The sequence below is a fragment of the Oncorhynchus mykiss genome, chromosome 2 (assembly GCF_057628025.1).
Source record: "Oncorhynchus mykiss isolate SJ-2025 chromosome 2, ASM5762802v1, whole genome shotgun sequence".
NCBI lineage: Eukaryota > Metazoa > Chordata > Actinopteri > Salmoniformes > Salmonidae > Oncorhynchus > Oncorhynchus mykiss.
Window position 1 is genome coordinate 24,999,849 of NC_143023.1, and position 25,152 is coordinate 25,025,000.

Genomic DNA, 25,152 nt, shown 5'->3' on the forward strand with positions numbered 1-25,152 from the left:
ACAAATTATTTTAGCAGGAAATAAAACCACTCTCAAATTAGCACTTTGTTGAATACATTTAGGGAACAAAGGCTGAAAAACAGCAATTGTTTTCTTTAGGATGACAGACACTGTAGTTAAAAGTAAGTAGCTTTGCAGTGCTGCTTAAATCATTGGTACGGCCTCCTTCACACTGTCTTGTTGTAATCTCTCAGCTTTCCTTTCCAGTGGTAAATTAAATGATGCTGCTTCAGTCAGTGCATTGCCATAGACACCTCACCCAGCCCAACTTTACTTAAATAAAGGTGTCTTCTACAACGTATTAAGGCTGCTGCCAGAACCACTGTCTCTATGATTTCCATGACCAATTAAGCAGTTTGGCCAATTAGGGAGGGGAGAGAGCTGTCGTGTGACTGGGGACTGATAACCCTTTTCTCCCCTGTGGGTGCCTGGCACGATCCGCCCAGCTAGCAGAGCAGACTAGACGGCCAACTCATCACTGTGGAAACTCATAACACCTCAGTGGTTATAGTAACAGGAGATTTATTTCAGACGCTTCTGTAATACAGGTGGTTTGTTGAAATCCCACTCGCAGTAAACCTTGCCTGAGAACTGATGACTTGCGTTCGCTCCAAAGCCAATGTCTAGTTTTTAGCACAGTGACCTAACACATTCACGTGCCGAGCAGAAGACTCAGGTTCAAAATCCGGTATGTTACACTTATGTGTAATGGAATATTTAAGGGGTATTGTCTGTCTCTAGTTGAAAGCTGACTAGGCTAAAGCAGCTAAAGAACCAGTTGGATGATCTTGAGAGATAGATGGGAGAGGTTGAATGGAGCTGAAGGGACTAATAGCAAGGTAAAACATGTAGAACATACATACGGGGTCTGTAAAATGTATATATGTTCAGAACTTTTGTGAAATAGCACAGTTACAAATAAAAATCAAACTGGATGGACATCAAAAATAGAGGAAGGACTAAAAACAAAACAAAAAATAACTATTGTAAAATAGACTGTGAATGTAAAATGTGTATAAGATGTATAAATTGAAGGTAAAAGCCGAAGTGTTTATTAGTTTACTCCAATTGGGGGATCGGTGGTAGGGTTTGCGGGGAATAATAATAAAGGTATATTCTTTAAAAAAGTATGTAAGTCTATATAGGTATGTGTATGTATACAGTGGGGCAAAAAAGTATTTAATCAGCCACCAATTGTGTAAGTTCTCCCACTTAAAAAGATAAGAGAGGCCTGTAACTTTTAACTCCCTGAACAGATTTTCTATGGGGTTGAGACCTGGATACTGGCTAGGCCACTCCAGGACCTTGAAATGCTTCTTACAAAGCTACTCCTTCGTTGCCCGGGCGGTGTGTTTGGGATCATTGTCATGCTGAAAGACCCAGCCACGTTTCATCTTCAATGCCCTTGCTGATGGAAGGAGGTTTTCACTCAAAATCTCACGATACATGGCCCCATTCATTCTTTCCTTTAAACGGATCAGTCGTCCTGGTCCCTTTGCAGAAAAACTGCCCCAAAGCATGATGTTTCCACCCCCATGCTTCACAGTAGGTATGGTGTCCTTTGGATGCAACTCAGCATTCTTTGTCCTCCAAACACGACGACTTGAGTTTTTACCAAAAAGTTATATTTTGGTTTCATCTGACCATATGACATTCTCCCATTCTTCTTCTGGATCATCCAAATGCTCTCTAGCAAACTTCAGACGGGACTGCACATGTACTGGCTTAAGCAGGGGGACACGTCTGGCACTGCAGGATTTGAGTCCCTGGCGGCGTAGTGTGTTACTGAATGTAGGCTTTGTTACTTTGGTCCCAGCTCTCTGCAGGTCATTCTCTAGGTCCACCCGTGTGGTTCTGGGATTTTTGCTCACCGTTCTTGTGATCATTTTGACCCCACGGGGTGAGATCTTGCGTGGAGCCCCAGATCGAGGGAGATTATCAGTGGTCTTGTATGTCTTCCATTTCCTAATATTTGCTCCCACAGTTGATTTCTTCAAACCAAGCTGCTTACCTATTGCAGATTCAGTCTTCCCAGCCTGGTGAAGGTCTACAATTTCGTTTCTGGTGTCCTTTGACAGCTCTTTGGTCTTGGCCATAGTGGAGTTTGGAGTGGGACTGTTTGAGGTTGTGGACAGGTGTCTTTTATACTGATAACAAGTTCAAACAGGTGCCATTAATACAGGTAATGAGTGGAGGACAGAGGAGCCTCTTAAAGAAGAAGTTACAGGTCTGTGAGAGACAGAAATCTTGCTTGTTTGTAGGTGACCAAATACTTATTTTCCACCATAGTTTGCAAATAAATTCATTAAAAATCCTACAATGTGATTTTCTGGATTTTTTTTCTCATTTTGTCTGTCATAGTTGAAGTGTACCTATGATGAAAATTACAGGCCTCTCTCATCTTTTTAAGTGGGAGAACTTGCACAATTGGTGGCTGATTAAATACTTGTTTCCCCCACTGTATATTTGTATATGTATAAATGCGTGTATGTATATGGGTATATATATTTACCCCAAAAATATATGGGGGATTGGAAATTATGCAGACAATTACATTGATGGAACCAATATTCTTACCGCAATATTTAGCTGATCCACCCCTTTAAAAAAAAACAGTTGGAATGGAGGCACTGCGTTACATCCAGGGAGTGTTGATCCTCCTCCAGTATAGGCTGTGTGAACGGGGCTTTAGTGCACTTTGATGGATTTAACCCTTCCTCCTAACCCTCTCCTCTTGAGAGACACGGCTAAGCCCATTGGTGAAGCTCTATGTTTGGTATTTGATATACACATGCTGGTAGACACAGACAGAGATCAACCTGCCTGTGAGTGTGATGCGTGTGAAGCCTAGATCACTCCTCGGTCTCTGTGCTGTGTGTGTGTCTTGGCCAGCTTGTCTGCTTGTGTTCGGATCCCCAGGGCCAGCACTGTGACAGAGAACAAACAGAGATAACACTACCTTTGTGGGCTCCAGCTCCACACAAAGACAGCTCCCCCTCCTATAGTCCTTTATTTTATCCCCTCATCCATCGATCTGGAGATCAGAATGGGGTGATAATAGGGGGGTCGACCACGGGGGTGAACACCTGAGAGGGAGGGAGGGAGATAGTGTCAGGTTCACTGTTTGTTTGTTGCTACTTTGTTATCATTAACCAGCTTGTTTTAGGACGGGGTGTGTGTGTGTGTTTCATTTTGCTAGACCGCATGTCAGACTTGCAAACATATTTCCGAACATAAGCAAGCATTTAAAGTTAAATGGGTTCTCACACACAAAATGCCTATCAGCCAATTAAAATGTACTTACATGTGACCAAACGCTAAATTGTAGCTCGTCCCATCAGATAACATGGTACAAGTTTGCCTTTGGCTAACTTCAACAGGTGGCACCGATTATATCCTGGCACAAGTCAATCAGCCAATTAAAATCGTTGAAGTAGTTGGACGCTTTCCAACATTTGTTCATGGGTGGGCAGCATGCCCAACAGCATGTTCTGATCATCAAAGCAAATATCATGTGCATTTCACTGACTGGTCAAATTGCTCTCTGTGTAAAGTGCATATTCCATGTAATTGTCGCAGATTGTGGCGAGGGTTCGAATCTCACCCCCCCCCTTTTGAAATGAGAATTTACATGTAGTGTGCAGTGCTCGACTTGGACTTAAATAGGTACCAGTACTTATGTTGGGTTCCGGTAGGGTTTATATTTAGGTATAGGAACTGTACAATACTTTTGAGCTAATATTTTACAAGGGGAGCACGGTTAAAGTGCACTATCAATTGCGAGTCAACTGCTTTAGCAGTGTGTGTCATGAGAAGCGATGAGGACAACGATAGCCTACATACAGTTGAAGTCAGAAGTTTACAAACATCTTAGCCAAATACATTTAAACTCAGTTTTTCACAATTCCTGACATTTAATCCAAATAAAAATTCCCTGTCTTAGGTCAGTTAGGATCACCACTTTATTTTCATGTGAAATGTCAGGATAATAGAAGTGTCATGTTGTCTTGTCTCTGTCCTTTCCCTTCACCCTGTCTCCCTCTGCTGGTCGTGTTAGGTTACCTTTTCTCCCCCGCTTTCCCCCAGCTGTCCCTTGTCTCCTCTAACTACCCATTCACCCCGTTCCCCACCTGTTCCCTTTTTTCCCTCTGATTAGGTCCCTATATCTCTCTCTGTTTCTGCTCCTGTCCTTGTCGGATTCTTGTTTGTTTGTGTTTCATGCCTGAGCCAGACTATCGTCATGTTTGCTGTAACCTTGTCCTGTCCTGTCGGAATCTGCCGGTCTATCTGAGCCTACCTATGTTTGGTTATTAAAGAAGCTCTGTTTAAGTTAGTTCGCTTTTGGGTCCTCATTCACTCACCGTAACAGAAGAATCCGACCAAGAATGGACCCAGCGACTTCGGATCCTCTCCACTCAGCCGTCGAGATCCAGGGAGCGATGCTAGGCAGACACAAGCAGGAATTGTCTGCTGCTCGACATGCCGTTGAGACCCTGGCCACCCAAGTCTCCAACCTCACAGAACAGGTTCACCATCTCCGCCTCGATCCACCGGCCACTTCCAGGGCTTTCGAATCTCCGGAGCCCAGAATCAATAACCCGCCGTGTTACTCTGGGGAGCCCACTGAATGCCGCTCGTTCCTCACCCAGTGTGATATTGTGTTTTCTCTCCAGCCCAACACTTACTCCAGGAGCACTGCTCGTGTCGCCTACGTCATATCTCTCCTTATTGGACGGGCTCGTGAGTGGGGCACGGCAATCTGGGAGGCAAGGGCTGAGTGTACTAACCAGTATCAAGACTTTAAGGAGGAGATGATACGGGTTTTTGATCGATCTGTTTTTGGGGAGGAGGCTTCCAGGGCCCTGTCTTCCCTATGTCAAGGCAATCGATCCATAACAGACTACTCTATTGAGTTTCGCACTCTTGCTGTCTCCAGTGGCTGGAACGAGCCGGCCTTGCTCGCTCGTCTTCTGGAGGGTTTCCGCGCAGAGGTAAAGGATGAGATTCTCTCCCGGGAGGTTCCTTCCAGCGTGGATTCCTTGATTGAACTCGCTATTCGCATTGAGCGACGGGTTGATCTTCGTCACCGAGCTCGTGGAAAGGAGCTCGCGCTCTCCGTCGCCTCCCTCTCCGCATCACTACCATCTTCCTCTGCCGGCTCGGGTGCTGAGCCCATGCAGCTGGGAGGTATCCGCATCTCGACTGAGGAGAGGGAACGGAGAATCACCAACCGCCTCTGTCTCTATTGCGGTTCCGCTGGTCATTTTGTCACTTCATGTCCAGTAAAAGGCCAGAGCTCGTCAGTAAGCGGAGGGCTACTGGTGAGCGCTACTACTCCTGTCTCTCCTTCAAGATCCTGCACTACCTTGTCGGTCCATCTACGCTGGACCGGTTCGTCAGCTTCCTGCAGTGCCTTAATAGACTCTGGGGCGGAGGGCTGTTTTATGGACGAGACCTGGGCTCGGGAACATGACATTCCTCTCAGACAGTTAAAGGAGCCCACGGCCTTGTTCGCCCTGGATGGTAGTCCTCTCCCCAGGATTCAGCGTGAGACGCTACCTTTAACCCTCACTGTTTCTGGTAATCATAGTGAAACCATTTCTTTTTTAATTTTTCGTTCACCTTTTACACCTGTTGTTTTGGGCCATCCCTGGCTAGTTTGTCATAATCCTTCCATTAATTGGTCTAGTAATTCTATCCTCTCCTGGAACGTCTCTTGTCATGTGAAATGTTTAATGTCTGCTATCCCTCCTGTTTCCTCTGTCTCTTCTTCACAGGAGGAGCCTGGTGATTTGACAGGGGTGCCGGAGGAATATCACGATCTGCGCACGGTGTTCAGTCGGTCCAGGGCCACCTCTCTTCCTCCACACCGGTCGTATGATTGTAGTATTGATCTCCTTCCGGGAACCACCCCCCCCCGGGGTAGACTATACTCTCTGTCGGCTCCCGAACGTAAGGCTCTCGAAGATTATTTGTCTGTAGCTCTTGACGCCGGTACCATAGTCCCCTCCTCCTCTCCCGCCGGAGCGGGGTTTTTTTTTGTCAAGAAGAAGGACGGGTCTCTGCGCCCCTGCATAGATTATCGAGGGCTGAATGACATAACAGTGAAGAATCGTTATCCGCTTCCTCTTATGTCTTCAGCCTTCGAGATCCTGCAGGGAGCCAGGTTTTTCACTAAGTTGGACCTTCGTAACGCTTACCATCTCGTGCGCATCAGGGAGGGGGACGAGTGGAAGACGGCGTTTAACACTCCGTTAGGGCACTTTGAATACCGGGTTCTTCCTTTCGGCCTCGCTAACGCTCCAGCTGTCTTTCAGGCATTAGTCAATGATGTCCTGAGAGACATGCTGAACATCTTTGTTTTCGTTTACCTTGACGATATCCTGATTTTTTCACCGTCACTCCAGATTCATGTTCAGCACGTTCGACGTGTCCTCCAGCGCCTTTTAGAGAATTGTCTTTTTGTGAAGGCTGAGAAGTGCACTTTTCATGCCTCCTCCGTCACATTTCTCGGTTCTGTTATTTCCGCTGAAGGCATTAAGATGGATCCCGCTAAGGTCCAAGCTGTCATTGATTGGCCCGTCCCTAAGTCACGCGTCGAGCTGCAGCGCTTTCTCGGCTTCGCGAACTTCTATCGTCGTTTCATCCGTAATTTCGGTCAGGTGGCAGCTCCTCTCACAGCCCTTACTTCTGTCAAGACGTGCTTTAAGTGGTCCGTTTCCGCCCAGGGAGCTTTTGATCTCCTCAAGAATCGTTTTACATCCGCTCCTATCCTTGTTACACCTGACGTCTCTAGACAGTTCGTTGTCGAGGTTGACGCGTCAGAGGTGGGAGTGGGAGCCATCCTTTCTCAGCGCTCCCTCTCTGACGACAAGGTCCACCCATGCGCGTATTTTTCTCATCGCCTGTCGCCGTCGGAACGTAACTATGATGTGGGTAACCGCGAACTGCTCGCCATCCGGTTAGCCCTAGGCGAATGGCGACAGTGGTTGGAGGGGGCGACCGTTCCTTTTGTCGTTTGGACTGACCATAGGAACCTTGAGTACATCCGTTCTGCCAAACGACTTAATGCGCGTCAGGCGCGTTGGGCGCTGTTTTTCGCTCGTTTCGAGTTCGTGATTTCTTATCGTCCGGGCTCTAAGAACACCAAGCCTGATGCTTTGTCTCGTCTCTTCAGTTCTTCAGTAGCCTCCACTGACCCCGAGGGGATTCTCCCTGAGGGGCGTGTTGTCGGGTTGACTGTCTGGGGAATTGAGAGGCAGGTAAAGCAAGCACTCACTCAAACTCCGTCGCCGCGCGCTTGTCCTAGGAACCTTCTTTTCGTTCCCGTTCCTACTCGTCTGGCCGTTCTTCAGTGGGCTCACTCTGCCAAGTTAGCCGGCCACCCTGGCGTTCGGGGTACGCTTGCTTCCATTCGCCAGCGTTTCTGGTGGCCCACCCGGGAGCATGACACGCGTCGTTTCGTGGCTGCTTGTTCGGTCTGCGCGCAGACTAAGTCCGGTAACTCTCCTCCTGCCGGCCGTCTCAGGCCGCTTCCTATTCCCTCTCGACCGTGGTCTCACATCGCCTTAGATTTTGTCACCGGACTGCCTTCGTCAGCGGGGAAGACTGTTATTCTTACGGTTGTCGATAGGTTCTCTAAGGCGGCTCATTTCATTCCCCTTGCTAAGCTTCCTTCTGCTAAAGAGACGGCACAAATCATCATCGAGAATGTTTTCAGAATTCATGGCCTTCCGTCAGACGTCGTTTCGGACAGAGGTCCGCAATTCACGTCTCAATTTTGGAGGGAGTTTTGCCGTTTGATTGGGGCTTCCGTCAGTCTCTCTTCCGGCTTTCACCCCCAGTCTAACGGTCAAGCAGAACGGGCCAATCAGACTATTGGTCGCATCTTACGCAGTCTTTCTTTTCGCAACCCTGCGTCTTGGTCAGAACAGCTCCCCTGGGCAGAATACGCCCACAACTCGCTTCCTTCGTCTGCGACCGGGCTATCTCCTTTTCAGAGTAGCCTCGGGTACCAGCCTCCGTTGTTCTCATCTCAGTTCGCCGAGTCCAGCGTTCCCTCCGCTCAGGCTTTTGTCCAACGTTGCGAGCGCACCTGGAAGAGGGTCAGGTCTGCACTTTGCCGTTATAGGGCGCAGACTGTGAGAGCTGCTAATAAGCGTAGAACTAAGAGCCCTAGGTATTGTCGCGGTCAGAGAGTTTGGCTCTCCACTCAGAACCTTCCCCTTAAGACGGCTTCTCGCAAGTTGACCCCGCGGTTCATTGGTCCATTCCGTATCTCTCAGGTCATTAATCCTGTCGCAGTGCGACTTCTTCTTCCGCGATATCTTCGTCGCGTCCACCCGGTCTTCCATGTCTCCTGTGTTAAGCCCGTTCTTCGCGCCCCCGCTCGTCTTCCCCCCCCCCCCCCCATCCTTGTCGAGGGCGCACCTATCTACAGGGTCCGTAAGATCTTGGACATGCGTCCTCGGGGCCGTGGTCATCAGTACCTAGTTGACTGGGAGGGGTACGGTCCTGAGGAGAGGAGTTGGGTTCCCTCTCGGGACGTGCTGGACCGTGCGCTGATTGATGATTTCCTCCGTGGCCGCCAGGTTTCCTCCTCGAGTGCGCCAGGAGGCGCTCGGTGAGTGGGGGGGTACTGTCATGTTGTCTTGTCTCTGTCCTTTCCCTTCACCCTGTCTCCCTCTGCTGGTCGTGTTAGGTTACCTTTTCTCCCCCGCTTTCCCCCAGCTGTCCCTTGTCTCCTCTAACTACCCATTCACCCCGTTCCCCACCTGTTCCCTTTTTTCCCTCTGATTAGGTCCCTATATCTCTCTCTGTTTCTGCTCCTGTCCTTGTCGGATTCTTGTTTGTTTGTGTTTCATGCCTGAGCCAGACTATCGTCATGTTTGCTGTAACCTTGTCCTGTCCTGTCGGAATCTGCCGGTCTATCTGAGCCTACCTATGTTTGGTTATTAAAGAAGCTCTGTTTAAGTTAGTTCGCTTTTGGGTCCTCATTCACTCACCGTAACAAGAAGAGAGAATGATTAATTTAAGCTTTTTTTATTCATCACATTCCCAGTGGGTCAGAAGTTACCATACACTCAATTAGTATTTGGTAGTATTGCCTTTAAATTGTATAACTTGGGTCAAATGTTTCGGGTAGCCTTCCACAAGCTTCCCACAGTAAGTTGGGTGAATTTTGGCCCATTCCTCCTGACAGAGCTGATGTAACTGAGTTTGTTGTCCTCCTTGCTGGCACACGCGTTTTCAGTTCTGCCCACAAAATGTTGAGGTATTGGCTTTGTGATGGCCACTCGAATACCTTGACTTTGTTGTCCTTAAGCCATTTTGCCACAACTTTGGAAGTATGCTTGGGGTCATTGTTCATTTGGAAGACCCATTTGCGACCAAGCTTTAACTTCCTGACTGATGTCTTGAGATGTTGCTTCAATATATCCACAGAATTTCCCTTCCTGATGATGCCATCTATTTTGTGAAGTGCACCAGTCCCTCCTGCAGCAAAGCGCCCCCACAACATGATGCTGCCATTTCCGTGCTTCACGGTTGAGATGGTGTTCTTTGGCTTGCAAGCCTACCCCTTTTTCCTCCAAACATAACGATGGATATTCTGGCCCAACAGTTCTATTTTTGTTTCATCAGACCAGAGGATATTTCTCCAAAAAAGTATGATCTTTGTCCCCATGTGCAGTAGCAAACCGTAGTCTGGCTTTTTTATGGAGGTTTTGAAGCAGTGGCTTCTTCCTTGCTGAGCGGCCTTTCAGGTTATGTTGATATAGGACTAGTTTTACTGTGAATGTAGATACTTTTGTACCTGTTTCCTCCAGCATCTTCACAAGGTCCTTTGCTGTTGGTCTGGGATTGATTTGCAGTTTTCCCACCAAAGTTTGTTCATCTCTAGGAGACAGAACGCGTCTCATTCCTGAGCAGTATGACGGCTGCGTGGCCCCATGTTGTTTATACTTGCGTACTATTGTTTGTACAGATGAACGTGGTACCTTAAGGCATTTGGAAATTGCTCCCAAGGATGAACCAGACTTGGCTGATTTCTTTTGATTTTCTCATGATGTCAAGCAAAGAGGCACTGAGTTTGAAGGTAGGCCTTGAAATACATCCACAGGTATACCTCCAATTGACTCAAATGATGCTTCTAAAGCCATGACATAATTTTCTGTAATTTTCCAAGCTGTTTAAAGGCACAGTCAACTTAGTGTATGAAATTTTCAGACCCACTGGAATTGTGATACAATGAATTACAAGTTAAATAAACTGTCTGTAAACAATTGTTAGAAAAATGGCTTGTGTCATGCACAAAGTAGATGTCCTAACCAACTTACCAATACTATAGTTTGTTAACATGAAATTTGTTGAGTGGTTGAAAAACGAGTTTTAATGACTCTAGCCTAAGTGTATGTAAACTTCCCACTTCAACTGTAGCTGCTTTTTGACAAATCTATAAGGCTCTTCAGGTTTCTTTTTTACAATGTATGATAAACTTACATGTTTTAAGGACCTCATTTATATTTTTCACATAATAGTACATGGATGTGTGTGAAACTGATGAGGACGCGAGGAAGCTCTGAGGTACCGGAAAACACATAAGAAAACACTCACCTTGATAATAATAAAACATGCATGTCATTTCATTTGCATAGTGGCATGGAGCAGTAGAGCAGAAGTGTTAGAGAAGTTGCACACATGGGGAACATTTTTAGTGGTCTTGGGTCTAGGAAAATGTTTGCCTTTTATAAACACATTTCATGCAAATCTACATTTTATTTTTTTTATTTCACCTTTATTTCACCAGGTAGGCAAGTTGAGAACAAGTTCTCATTTACAATTGCGACCTGGCCAAGATAAAGCAAAGCAGTTCGACACATACAACGACACAGAGTTACACATGGAGTAAAACAAACATACAGTCAATAATACAGTATAAACAAGTCTATATACGATGTGAGCAAATGAGGTGAGATAAGGGAGGTAAAGGCAAAAAAGGCCATGGTGGCAAAGTAACTACAATATAGCAAGTAAAACACTGGAATGGTAGATTTGCAGTGGAAGAATGAGCAAAGTAGAAATAAAAATAATGGGGTGCAAAGGAGCGAAATAAATAAATAAATAAAATAAATACAGTAGGGAAAGAGGTAATTGTTTGGGCTAAATTATAGGTGGGCTATGTACAGGTGCAGTAATCTGTGAGCTGCTCTGACAGTTGGTGCTTAAAGCTAGTGAGGGAGATAAGTGTTTCCAGTTTCAGAGATTTTTGTAGTTCATTCCAGTCATTGGCAGCAGAGAACTGGAAGGAGAGGCGACAAAGAAATAATTGGTTTTGGGGGTGACTAGAGAGATATACAGTGCCTTGCGAAAGTATTCGGCCCCCTTGAACTTTGCGACCTTTTGCCACATTTCAGGCTTCAAACATAAATATATAAAACTGTATTTTTTTGTGAAGAATCAACAACAAGTGGGACACAATCATGAAGTGGAACGACATTTATTGGATATTTCAAACTTTTTTAACAAATCAAAAACTGAAAAATTGGGCGTGCAAAATTATTCAGCCCCCTTAAGTTAATACTTTATAGCGCCACCTTTTGCTGCGATTACAGCTGTAAGTCGCTTGGGGTATGTCTCTATCAGTTTTGCACATCGAGAGACTGACATTTTTTCCCATTCCTCCTTGCAAAACAGCTCGAGCTCAGTGAGGTTGGATGGAGAGCATTTGTGAACAGCAGTTTTCAGTTCTTTCCACAGATTCTCGATTGGATTCAGGTCTGGACTTTGACTTGGCCATTCTAACACCTGGATATGTTTATTTTTGAACCATTCCATTGTACATTTTGCTTTATGTTTTGGATCATTGTCTTGTTGGAAGACAAATCTCCGTCCCAGTCTCAGGTCTTTTGCAGACTCCATCAGGTTTTCTTCCAGAATGGTCCTGTATTTGGCTCCATCCATCTTCCCATCAATTTTAACCATCTTCCCTGTGCCTGCTGAAGAAAAGCAGGCCCAAACCATGATGCTGCCACCACCATGTTTGACAGTGGGGATGGTGTGTTCAGCTGTGTTGCTTTTACGCCAAACATAACGTTTTGCATTGTTGCCAAAAAGTTCAATTTTTGTTTCATCTGACCAGAGCACCTTCTTCCACATGTTTGGTGTGTCTCCCAGGTGGCTTGTGGCAAACTTTAAACAACACTTTTTATGGATATCTTTAAAAAATGGCTTTCTTCTTGCCACTCTTCCATAAAGGCCAGATTTGTGCAATATACGACTGATTGTTGTCCTATGGACAGAGTCTCCCACCTCAGCTGTAGATCTCTGCAGTTCATCCAGAGTGATCATGGGCCTCTTGGCTTCATCTCTGATCAGTCTTCTCCTTGTATGAGCTGAAAGTTTATAGGGACCGCCAGGTCTTGGTAGATTTGCAGTGGTCTGATACTCCTTTCATTTCAATATTATCGCTTGCACAGTGCTCCTTGGGATGTTTAAAGCTTGGGAAATCTTTTTGTAAATCCAATTTTTGTAAATCCAAATCCGGCTTTAAACTTCTTCACAACAGTATCTCGGACCTGCCTGGTGTGTTCCTTGTTCTTCATGATGCTCTCTGCGCTTTTAACAGACCTCTGAGACTATCACAGTGCAGGTGCATTTATACGGAGACTTGATTACACACAGGTGGATTGTATTTATCATCATTAGTCATTTAGGTCAACATTGGATCATTCAGAGATCCTCACAAGGGGCTGAATAATTTTGCACGCGCAATATTTCAGTTTTTGATTTGAAATACCCAATAAATGTCGTTCCACTTCATGATTGTGTCCCACTTGTTGTTGATTCTTCACAAAAAAATACAGTTTTATATCTTTATGTTTGAAGCCTGAAATGTGGCAAAAGGTCGCAAAGTTCAAGGGGCCGAATACTTTCGCAAGGCACTGTACCTGCTGGAGCGCGTGCTACAGGTGGGTGATGCTTTGGTGACCAGCGAGCTGAGCTAAGGGGGGACTTTACCTAGCAGGGTCTTGTAGATGACATGGAGCCAGTGGGTTTGGCGACGAGTATTAAGCGAGGGCCAGCCAACGAGAGCGTACAGGTCGCAATGGTGGGTAGTATATGGGGCTTTGGTAACAAAACGGATTGCACTGTGATAGACTGCATCCAATTTGTTGAGTAGGGTATTGGAGGCTATTTTGTGACATCGCCGAAGTCGAGGATCGGTAGGATGGTCAGTTTTACAAGGTTATGGTTGGCAGCATGAGTGAAGGATGCTTTGTTGCGAAATAGGAAGCCAATTCTAGATTTAACTTTGGATTGGAGATGTTTGATGTGGGTCTGGAAGGAATGACTGAAGACTTTGGCATAATCTTGTCACGTTCTGACCTTAGTTCCTTTTTTATGTCTTTATTTTAGTTGGTCAGGGCGTGAGTCAGGGCGTGAGTTGGGGTGGGCATTCTATGTTGTTTTTCTATGTTTTGTTCTGTTGTTATATTTCTATGTGTTTGGCCCAGAATGGTTCTCAATCAGAGGCAGGTATCAGTCGTTGTCTCTGATTGGGAGCCATATTTAATTAGCCTGTTTTCTATTGTGTTTTGTGGGTGGTTGTATCCTGTGTTAGTGTTTTCACGATACGGGACTGTTTCGGTTGTTATTTTGTTCAGTGTTCTGTTGATTTGATTAAATATATCATTATGGACACTTACCACGCTGCACATTGGTCTGATCCTTGCTACCTCTCCTCTGAAGAAGAGGAATTCCGTTACAGAACCACCCACCACTCAAGGACCAAGCAGCGTGGTAAAGGGCAGCAGCAGCGATCTCAGGACTCCTGGACATGGGGGGAGATTCTGGACGGCAAGAGACCCTGGGCACAGGCTGGAGAATATCGCCGCCCCAAGGCTGAGCTGGAGGCAGCGAAATCCGAGAGGCGGTGGTATGAGGAGGCAGCACGGCAGCGCGGTTGGAAGCCTGAGAGACAGCCCCAAAAATGTATTGGGGGTGGCACATGGGGAGTGTGGCGAAGTCAGGTAGGAGACCTGCGCCAACTCCCCGTGCTTACTGTGGAGAGAGAGGGACCCGGCAGGCACCGTGTTATGCCGTGAGGCGCACGGTGTCCCCGGTGCGGTACATAGCAGCGCCTCGTATCGGCCGGGCTAGAGTGGGCATCGAGCCAGGTGCCATGAAGCCGGCTCAGCGCATCTGGTCTCCAGTGTGTCTCCTCGGGCCGGGGTACATGGCACCAGCTCTCCACATGGTGTCCCCGGTTCGCCAGCACAGCCCAGAGAGGGCTATTCCACGTCGCCGCACTGGCCTGGTTACGGGGAGCATTCAGCCAGGTAGGGTTGGGCAGGCTCGGTGGTCGAGACCGCCAGTGCGCTTTCACGGTCCGGTCTATCCGGTGCCACCTCCACGCACCAGCCCTCCAGTGGCAGCCCCCCTCCTCCCTACAGGTGATCCCAGTCAGGAGCTGCCAGAACCGCCCTCCAGTCCGGATCTGCCAGAGTCTCCCTCCAGTCCGGATCTGCCAGAGTCTCCCTCCAGTCCGGATCTGCCAGTGCCGCCCGTCAGTCCAGAGGCACCACTCACTCTAGACTCGACCATCAGTCCAGTGGCGTCCTCTAGTCCGGGGTCAGTGGTGAGGTTTCCCGCTCCAGAGACATTACGTAAGTGGGCCGAGTTAGAAGTGGAGCGGGGTCACGTCCCTCACCAGAACCGCCACCGCAGAGATATGCCCACCCAGACCCTCCCATATAGGCTTAGGTGTGCGGCCGGGAGTCTGCACCTTTGGGGGGGGGGGGGGGGGGGGGGTACTGTCATGCCCTGACCTTAGTATTCTTTGTTTTCTTTATTAGTTTGGTTAGGTCAGGGTGTGACATGGGTGATTATATGTTTTTGTCCTGTCTAGGGCTTTTGTATGTTTATGGGGTTGTGACCAGTCTAGGGGTTTTGTATGTCTATGGTTGCCTAGATTGGTTCTCAATTAGAGGCATTTGGTTATTGTTGTCTCTGATTGGGAACCATATTTAGGCAGCCATATTCCTTGAGTATTTCGTGGGCGATTATCTATGTCTATGGATGTTGCATGTTTGCACTCTGTGTTGATAGTGGTCACGGTCGTGTTTTTATTTTGTTTGTTTAGTGTACTTCGTATTATTTTGTCTTACATTAAAAGAATGTATTCACATCACGCTGCGCTTTGGTCCTCCGATCCTTACTACTCCTCCTCGTCAGAGAAGAGCGTGACAAATCTTTTTGAATGCTGCTTTCAAAACAACTGGGAACTTGGAATTTGGAACTGGAAATTTCCTACTTACAACTTCAGTGCATTCAAGACAACTGGGGAAAAAACTACTACCGACTGGGCAAGTTCATTTGAATGGTCATCCAACTCGGAATTCCAAGGCTGAGACTCAGGCGCCTTTATAACCTGAAAATCACTGACGTAATGATTTGACCTCGTTTTTTTCCCCTGAGTTTCCAGTTGTCTTGAAAGCACTAACACTGCACACATTATAAAAATGACCGGCTACTTTGACACTGACAAATGTAGAATTAACAAAGAGGCAACTCAAATTAACTTTTTGATAGCTTTTATTTTATTTGATAATAAAAGCTATCAAAAATGAAACAGTCCAAACCCGATAGGTGTTGGATCCTGTTTCGGTAGGATCCAGCTCAAATTAAGCGCTGTATGGCCCCCATATATCTAAGCTTTGTGTTTTAATAAGGAGTCACATAATGGGATCATATTTTTGATTGTCTCGTCATCATTCAAGAGACTGTTTATAAGACTGTTAAATAACGTGTGTGTGTGTGTGTGTTGCTGTGATAACAGGTGCTGGTGATCGGTGGGGGGAGGGAGATTATTTGGGGAATAGAATGGGGTGATTTATCTCAATAATGAGTATTTTTATGTGACAGGGCAATTTCACTGTCCATAGATGCTTTTCTTTTTTCCTCTTTCTTTTGTTGTTAGAGACTCAGTTTATTGGCCTTAGGTCTTTTTTTATGGAGTGGACAGAAAGAGAAAGAGAGAGATGAAAGTGAGAGCTTTAGCAAGACACATGAGCAATCCTACTGTTTGGCTGCTTCAGCTGAAGGTGAGGATAAGGAAGATGCGGGTAAAGAAGCGCAACACTACTTTCTCAGCCCTGACTGTCCTCATTGATGTCTGAGAACACAACACCATAGACACAAGGACCTGACTGTCCTCATTGATGTCTGAGAACACAACACCATAGACACAAGGACCTGACTGTCCTCATTGATGTCTGAGAACACATCACCATAGACACAAGGACCTGACTGTCCTCATTGATGTCTGAAAACACAACACCATAGACACAAGGACCTTACTGTCCTCATTGATGTCTGAAAACACAACACCATAGACACAAGGACCTGACTGTCCTCATTGATGTCTGAAAACACAACACCATAGACACAAGGACCTTGGAGACCATCTGCTTTGTGCTGTTTGTATGTTGTTTACAGATAGTTGTTATAATTGGGTTATCAAGGCAACATTTGATCTTAGCTTACACACACACACACACACACACACACACACACACACACACACATAAATGAATGTAGTAATCTGTTTCTGAAGACACGTGTGAGTGCTAGTTTAGCAGCTCAGTGTGAGTGTGACCTTGTTGAATGATGGCCAGCGAATTGTAAGGTAATATTATCAGATTAGCAATAGCTTTAATTAGGTTAGCGCTAACGGCAAAGCTGCAGGCCGCCAAATGGTAGCTGACCTTTTAGCCATGTCGATTTCAAATAGTGTTCAGTAAAATGTACTTATTGATTATTGTAATTTTCCTTGTTTTCAGGGTCAAGCATGTGCCAGACCTTTAATGATTTTTTCTGATGATGATGATGATGATGCCTGTGTGGAGTGAATATTGACCATGTTCACTGACTACACCATATCCTCAGTCTAGAGATGTGTCCATCTTGACCTGAAGCCATCCTCAGACCCAGAGATTCAGGCCAGAACCAGAGTCATTATGACACATTATGGAACTGGGCAACATTCCAGAAGACATTTCTGGGTTAGAACACCTATCCAATTGTATCAGAATCATATTTCCAGACTCTTTATGACTTAATAAGCCCGAATCAGCGGAAGTAAAGTAGAGAAGACCCATCCATCACAATGTGAATCAGAATGTCTGAGATGACATCACTAGTTTACAGTCCAGACATCTCTTTGTCCGAGCTGGCTGGGTCTTGGGCTGATGAAGGGCAGAATCGCCTGCTGGGACAAGGACAGATAATAGTAGTTAGTATAAAGACAGCTAATATTCAGTGACCAGAGTCATTGGGGACAGTGGACAGTCTGATCCTATTATGTCAAGCTCAATGACAGATCATTGTTGAACTATTTATCTTCTTGTTTGTCTCTTGTCGGTTTGAGTGTGTGTGTGAAATATATATATATATATATATAAACTTAGCATACAAAGAAACGTCCTTTCACTATCAACTCTGTTTATTTTCAGCAAACTTTACATGTGTAAATATTTGTATGAACATAACAAGATTCAACAACTGAGACATAAACTGAACAATTTCCACACATATATATACATACGTATGTATGTATGTATGTATGTATGTATGTATGTACGTACATACATATACAGTGGGGCAAAAAAGTATTTAGTCAGCCACCAATTGTGCAAGTTCTCCCACTTAAAAAGATGAGAGAGGCCTGTAATTTTCATCATAGGTACACTTCAACTATGACAGACAAATTGAGAAAAAAAATCCAGAAAATCACATTGTAGGATTTTTAATTTATTTATTTGCAGATTATGTTGGAAAATAAGTATTATTATATGTGTATATATATATATATATATATATATATATATATATATATATATATAAATATATATATATATGTGTGTATACAGCTGAAGTCGGAAGTTTACATACACTTAGGTTGGAGTCATTAAAACTCGTTTTTCAACCACTCCACAGATTTCTTGTTAACAAACTATAGTTTTTGCAAGTCGGTTAGGACAACTACTTTGTGCATGACACAAGTAATTTTTCCAACAATTGTTTACAGACAGATTATTTCACTTATAATTCACTGTATCATAATTCCAGTGGGTCTGAAGATTACATACACTAAGTTGACTGTGCCTTTAAACAGCTTGGAAAATTACAGAAAATTATGTCATGGCTTTAGAAGCTTCTGATAGGCTAATTGACATCATTTGAGTCAATTGGAGGTGTACCTGTGGACGTATTTCAAGGCCTACCTTCAAACGCAGTGCCTCTTTGCTTGACATCATGGGAAAATCCAAAGAAATCAGCCAAGATCTCACGAAAAAAATGATAGGCCTCCACAAGTCTGGTTCATCCTTGGGAGCAATTTACAAATGCCTGAAGGTACCACGTTCATCTCTACATACAATAGTACACAAGTATAAACACCATTGGACCACGCAGCCATCATACCGCTCAGGAAGGAGACGTGTTCTGTCTCCTAGAGATGAACGTACTTTGGTGCTAAAAGTGCAAATCAATCCCAGAACAACAGCAAAGGACCTTGTGAAGATGCTGGAGGAAACAGGTACAAAAGTATCTATATCCACAGTAAAACCTGAAAGGAGGCTCAGCAAGGAAGAAGCCAGTGCTCCAAAACCGGCATAAAAAAGACAGACTACGGTTTGCAAAGATCGTACTTTTTGGAGAAATGTCCTCTGGTCTGATGAAACAAAAATAGAACTGTTTGGCCGTAATGAGAATCGTTATGTTTGGAGGAAAAATGGGTAGGCTTGCAAGCCGAAGAACACGATCCCAACCGTGATGCATGGGGTGGCAGCATCATGTTGTGGGAGTGCTTTGCTGCAGGAGGGACTGGTGCACTTCACCAAATAGATGGCGTCATCAGAAAGGGAAATTATATGGATACATTGAACATCTCAAGACATCAGTTAGGAAGTTAAAGCTGGTCGCAAATGGGTCTTCCAAATGGACAATAACCCAAGCATTCTTCCAAAGTTGTGGCAACGTGGCTTATGGACATGTAATGCACAAAGTAGATGTCCTAACTGACTTGCCAAAACTCTAGTTTGTTAACAAGAAGTTTGTAGAGTGGTTGAAAAACGAGTTCTAATGACTCCAACCTAAGTGTATGTTATCTTCCGACTTCAACTATATATATCACATGTTCTTACATGACAAATGCACAAGCATTCATAAGAAAATAATTTCAGTGTAATACTCAAAGGCTGACACACACACACACACACACACACACACACACACAGAGCATTTGTGTCCAGCGTGTTGGGTAATTTCTGCTCAGTTGCCTGACTCCCTCTCGCTGTGCTGAGCCTAGTTCTGCTCATAATGGCAGCTGTAAGAGGAGTCAGGGACTGATTCAGAATCACAGGAAGGGATGAATGATGCTCTCTGTCAGGGTTGAGACAAGCCAGTCTGGCTGTCTGCCCTCCTACCAGGGCTGCATTTACTGGCACCATGGGTCCTACAATGTCTCACATGGATGTACTGTAGCACACCTCCAACTCGCTCTCACACTGACCTGGCATGGAGCGCTACTAGTGGTACCGGAGCGCCAAGTCTCGGTCCAAAAGGCTTATTACCAGCTTCTACCCCCAAGCCATGAGACTCCTGAACATCTTCTCAAATGGCTTCCCAGACTATTTACAATGCCCCCCCCCCTCCTTCACACTGCTGCTACTCTCTGTGTATTATCTATGCATTGTCACTTTACCTCTTCCTACATGTACATGTTACCTCAATTATCTCACGTAACCGGTGCCCCCACACATTGACTCTGTACCAGTACCTCATCGCTACTGTTATTTTACTGCTGCTCTTATAGTTTATTTTTCTATTTTTCTTCTTTTCATTTTTTTTTACTTATCTATTTTGAACTTAACCTGTCTACGATATTGGTTCCCAATTGGGAATCAACCCTCCCACGTTCAGCTGAAACGGTGGCGCATGGAACGCAAAAATATTCTTAAAAATATTTAACCTCCACACATTAACAAGTCCAATAGCTCAAATGAAAGATAAACACCTTGTTCATCTAGCCAGCAAGTCCGATTTCTAAAATGTTTTACGGCGAAAACATAGCACATATATATGTAAAACCACCACCAGACACAGCTCATTTGAATAGCCAAAACATGCAATCAACAAACGCAGGATTAAAAAATAAATCGTTCACTAACCTTTTGAAAATCTTCATCAGATGACAGTAATATGACATGTTACACAGTAAAACATTTTTTTTCAATAATATGCCATTTATATCCATAAATGTCCATTTACAGTGAGTTCACGTTCAGAAATTACTCAAAAATGCCCGCAGGAAATCTAGGTAGCGCGGCAAGATAACGTAAATAGACATCATAAACTTTGACTAAATATACATGTTCTACATATAGTTAGAAAGATACACTGCTTCTTTATGCAACCGCTTTGTTAGATTTATTTTTAACGTTACAGAAATCGCACACTATTCAATATGCTGAGACGGCACTCAGTTCCAAGCTACATTTCTACGTAATGTTGGAGTCAACAGAAACACAGATTTAAGCATAAATATTCCCTTACCTTCGATGGTCTTCGTTCAGAATGTTCTGGAAGGCTTCATACTTACCCAATACATCGTTTGGTTTCAAGTCTTGCGTCTTTGTATTAGCTACTGCTAATAACATCAGCTGAAATGCACCCAAAACGTCCTCTGGTCTGGAAAAGTTGCGCATCAAAACTTCAAAATTACATATTATATGTCGACTAAACAGGTCAAACTAAGTGCAGAAGCAAGCTTTATGATGTTTTAGACACGCAAAACAAACTTCAATTCAATCGGCCATCGTCTGCCCTTCTCTTGAGTGCTGGAACAAAGGAATGGCTGGGACCAATTCGCCCCTACGCACAGCCTATTTTCTCGTGGCACGCACTAATTTCACTCCCATAGGGTCAATTCTCGCGGGATTTGAACGATTCAAAGCTCTACTGAAAGAGGACATCTAGCGGAAGAGATAGAAAGTCTCCCCAGAATCATAACTGGTTGGGAAGGGTGGGGGCCATGACGTCAAAGTTGCTCCAACTTTCATGGCCACAAAAACGAGTTTGGAAGAATGCCTGCCCTGTGAGTTCTGCTATACTTACAGACATAATTCCAACGGTTTTAGAATCTTTAGAGTGTTTTCTATCCAATAATAATTTTTATTTGCATATATTAGCAATTTTTGACAGATTTTTTTTTCAGTTTACTAGGGGTACCCAATCTCTCCAAAGGGGGCATATGTCTGCCATATCCTTAACAGGTTTTAACATTTATTTTTCTTAAAACTGCATTGTTGGTTAAGGGCTTGTAAGTAAGAATTTCACTGTAAGACGCATGTGACAAATACAATTTGATTTGATTTGAACACACACTAGCATGCCTGCACACAAACACACACACACATGCACACACACACATATTTCCCTCTGGTTTTTAATGCATTATTATTTAATAATCTCACAACTTTATGTAAGATGTGTAAATGACCCTAGACTTATCTCTCTCATAAAACAATTAATTTGTTTTCCGAGGGCTGTTTGAGATGCTCCCTGGCTCACTCTGCCTGAGCTGCAATTAGACGCTTCTTATGGCGACAAATTAATAAAAGGAATATGGAGAGAGAGAGAATAGAACGAGAGAGAGTGAGAGGTAGGGTGAAAGATGGGGAGTGAGGGAGAGAGAAAGAGAGAGAGAAATAGAGAGAGAGAGAGAGAGAGAGAGAGAGAATAGAACGAGAGAGAGTGAGAGAGAGGGTGAAAGATGGGGAGAGAGAGAGAGAGAGAGTGAGAGAGAGGGTGAAAGATGGAGAGAGAGAGAGAGAGTGAGAGAGAGGGTGAAATATGGGGAGAGAGGGAGAGAGAAAGAGAGAGAAAGAGAGAGAGAGAGAGAGAGAAAGAGAAAGAGAGAGAGACTCTCCCATCACCAAGGAACTCATGGCTGCTTTATTATTGATAGTGAAAAATATGTTATATCCTAATAATGTTCCCCCACATTTGATTACATTTTTATTTGCCTATTGTCTAGTACTGTAGATTTACTGTAGTAGTACTAAGCAATCTCAAGTCGAACCCCATGTCTATAGAGGACCACCAGCCTCAGAGACAAGATGGGGAGTGATATATCAGTCAACACACTCTCTGCTCAGCCAATCACAGAGCTCTATTGTGAGTCAGAGACCAGGGCGAGTGTTGATGACATCGCCAGGCCAGGCAGAGAGGGAGAGGCTGGGTGAAGGCCAGGGGTGCATGGGTATAGCTGGTGCAGGGACCAGGAACACTAAGGCAATGAGTAATGACAGTGGGATCCACTCATTGTATTACTACACCATGCAGTCCTCTCCTCTGCTCAAACCTCACTCTTCACAAGGGTGACTGGCCGAACTATGAGAGACACACATAGGATCAGTGTGTGTGTGTGGGTGTGTGTGTGTGCGTGTGTGCTTGTGTTTGTGTCTGTGTGTGTGTGTCCACATGTGTGTGTTTGAGCATGTGTGTGTGTGTTGTGTTTCTGTGTGTGGTATACACACATACAAGTGTGTGTATGTATATTGTGTGTATATATTCCTATATAGAATGTGGGAGAAGAAAAGAGAACGTATATTTCTAGGTACTGTTCAGAGTGAGAGCACGTATTGAGACACGCAATGCCTATGCACACTTCAGAAGGCTGGAGCACCAGGCACTACAGTGACTAGTGACTGGTCTGGGATTCAAGAGGAGCAGAGAGAGATCGTTTATTGCCTGCCAACAGTAACTCATCTTGCTGCTTTCTGAAAATTAATCAGGTTAAATGACCACGTGGTTCCAGTAAATCTGATCCTCTGTCTCTCACTGAAGATGGGACTGAATCCCCCCTTGTCCTCTCTCTCCATCTCCTCTCCCTCCCTCCTTCTACCCCTCTCTCCATGTCCTCTCGCTCTCTCTCTCCTCTCCCTCCCTCCTTCTACCCCTCTCTCCATCTCCTCTCCCTCTTTCCTTCTACCCCTCTCTCCATCTCCTCTCCCTCTTTCCTTCTACCCCTCTCTCCATGTCCTCTCGCTCTCCATCTCCTCTCCTTCTTTCCTTCTACCCCTCTCTCCATGTCCTCTCGCTCTCCATCTCCTCTCCCTCCCTCCTTCTACCCCTCTCTCCATGTCCTCTCTCTCTCCATCTCCTCTCCTTCTTTCCTTCTAACCCTCTCTCCATGTCCTCTCGCTCTGTCTCTCCTCTCCCTCCCTCCTTCTACCCCTCTCTCCATGTCCTCTCGCTCTCTCTCTCTCTCTCCATCTCCTCTCCCTCCCTCCTTCTATCCCTCTCTCCATGTCCTCTCGCTCTCCATCTCCTCTCCCTCCCTCCTTCTACCCCTTTCTCCATGTCCTCTCTCTCTCCATCTCCTCTCCCTCCCTCTTTCTACCCCTCTCTCCATGTCCTCTCGCTCTCTCTCTCCTCTCCCTCCCTCCTTCTACCCCTCTCTCCATGTCCTCTCACTCTCTCTCTCCTCTCCCTCCCTCCTTCTACCCCTCTCTCCATGTCCTCTCGCTCTCCATCTCCTCTCCCTCCCTCCTTCTACCCCTCTCTCCATGTCCTCTCCCTGTTCATCTCCTCTCCCTCCCTCCTTCTACCCCTCTCTCCATGTCCTCTTGCTCTCTCTCCTCTCCCTCCCTCCTTCTCCTCTCTCTCCATCTCCTCTCCCTCTTTCCTTCTACCCCTCTCTCCATGTCCTCTCACTCTCTCTCTCCTCTCCCTCCTTCTACCCCTCTCTCCATGTCCTCTCGCTCTCCATCTCCTCTCCCTCCCTCCTTCTACCCCTCTCTCCATGTCCTCTCGCTGTCCATCTCCTCTCCCTCCCTCCTTCTACCCCTCTCTCCATGTCCTCTCGCTCTGTCTCTCCTCTCCCTCCCTCCTTCTACCCCTCTCTCCATGTCCTCTCGCTCTCTCTCTCTCTCTCTCCTCTCCCTCCCTCCTTCTATCCCTCTCTCCATGTCCTCTCGCTCTCCATCTCCTCTCCCTCCCTCCTTCTACCCCTCTTTCCATGTCCTCTCTCTCTCCATCTCCTCTCCCTCTTTCCTTCTACCCCTCTCTCCATGTCCTCTCGCTCTCTCTCTCCTCTCCCTCCCTCATCCTACCCCTCTCTCCATGTCCTCTCTCTCTCCATCTCCTCTCCTTCTTTCCTTCTATCCCACTCTCCATGTCCTCTCACTCTCTCTCTCCTCTCCCTCCCTCCTTCTACCCCTCTCTCCATGTACTCTCTCTCTCCATCTCCTCTCCTTCTTTCCTTCTGTCCCTCTCTCCATGTCCTCTCACTCTCTCTCTCCTCTCCCCCCCTCCTTCTACCCCTCTCTCCATGTCCTCTCTCTCTCCATCTCCTTTCCTTCTTTCCTTCTACCCCTATCTCCATGTCCTCTCTCTCTCCATCTCCTTTCCTTCTTTCCTTCTACCCCTATCTCCATGTCCTCTCGCTCTCCATCTCCTCTCCCTCCCTCCTTCTACCCCTCTCTCCATGTCCTCTTGCTCTCTCTCCTCTCCCTCCCTCCTTCTCCTCTCTCTCCATCTCCTCTCCCTCTTTCCTTCTACCCCTCTCTCCATGTCCTCTCTCTATCCCTCTTCTCTAATTTCTCTCTCTCTCTCTCTCTCTCTCTCTCTCTCTTGCTCTCTCTCTCTCTCTCTCTCTCTCTCTGTCTGTTCCTTTGCCACCCTTATGAGACGGTCATGAATGCCAGTGTTCACATACCCAGACCCGGGTGCCAGACAACACCAGACTAGCTTCAAAACCACAAAAGGGCAGCTGGACAATGACATTAGAACACAATTACAAGCCTACTTAGTTCAATGCCTGCTATTCACAGAGGGCTGAATGTCTTACAGGACAGCTTATGAAATCATGATACCATGTGACCTTTGGTTGTGATGCTGGTAGACACAGGGCTTCATAGATGTCATGTGTCTTGGATGGAAAACACATTCACTATGCATTCTTTACCCTTTTCAGTGATGTTTTGCACACCTCCATATAGACGGGGGGAGGCTGAGTCATGATGCATATTGTCACTGTGGAATCGGGGATTCAGTTCATACACACACTTACGTATATTTATGTAC

General features: G+C 45.6%; 1 protein-coding gene across 2 annotated transcripts in view; it reads left to right on the forward strand.

The window, feature by feature from the left end:
* tsnare1 (T-SNARE Domain Containing 1) overlaps positions 1-25,152 on the forward strand; it is a 188,419-nt gene that overhangs the window by 52,778 nt on the left and 110,489 nt on the right. The gene's annotated exons all lie outside the window — the stretch shown is intronic.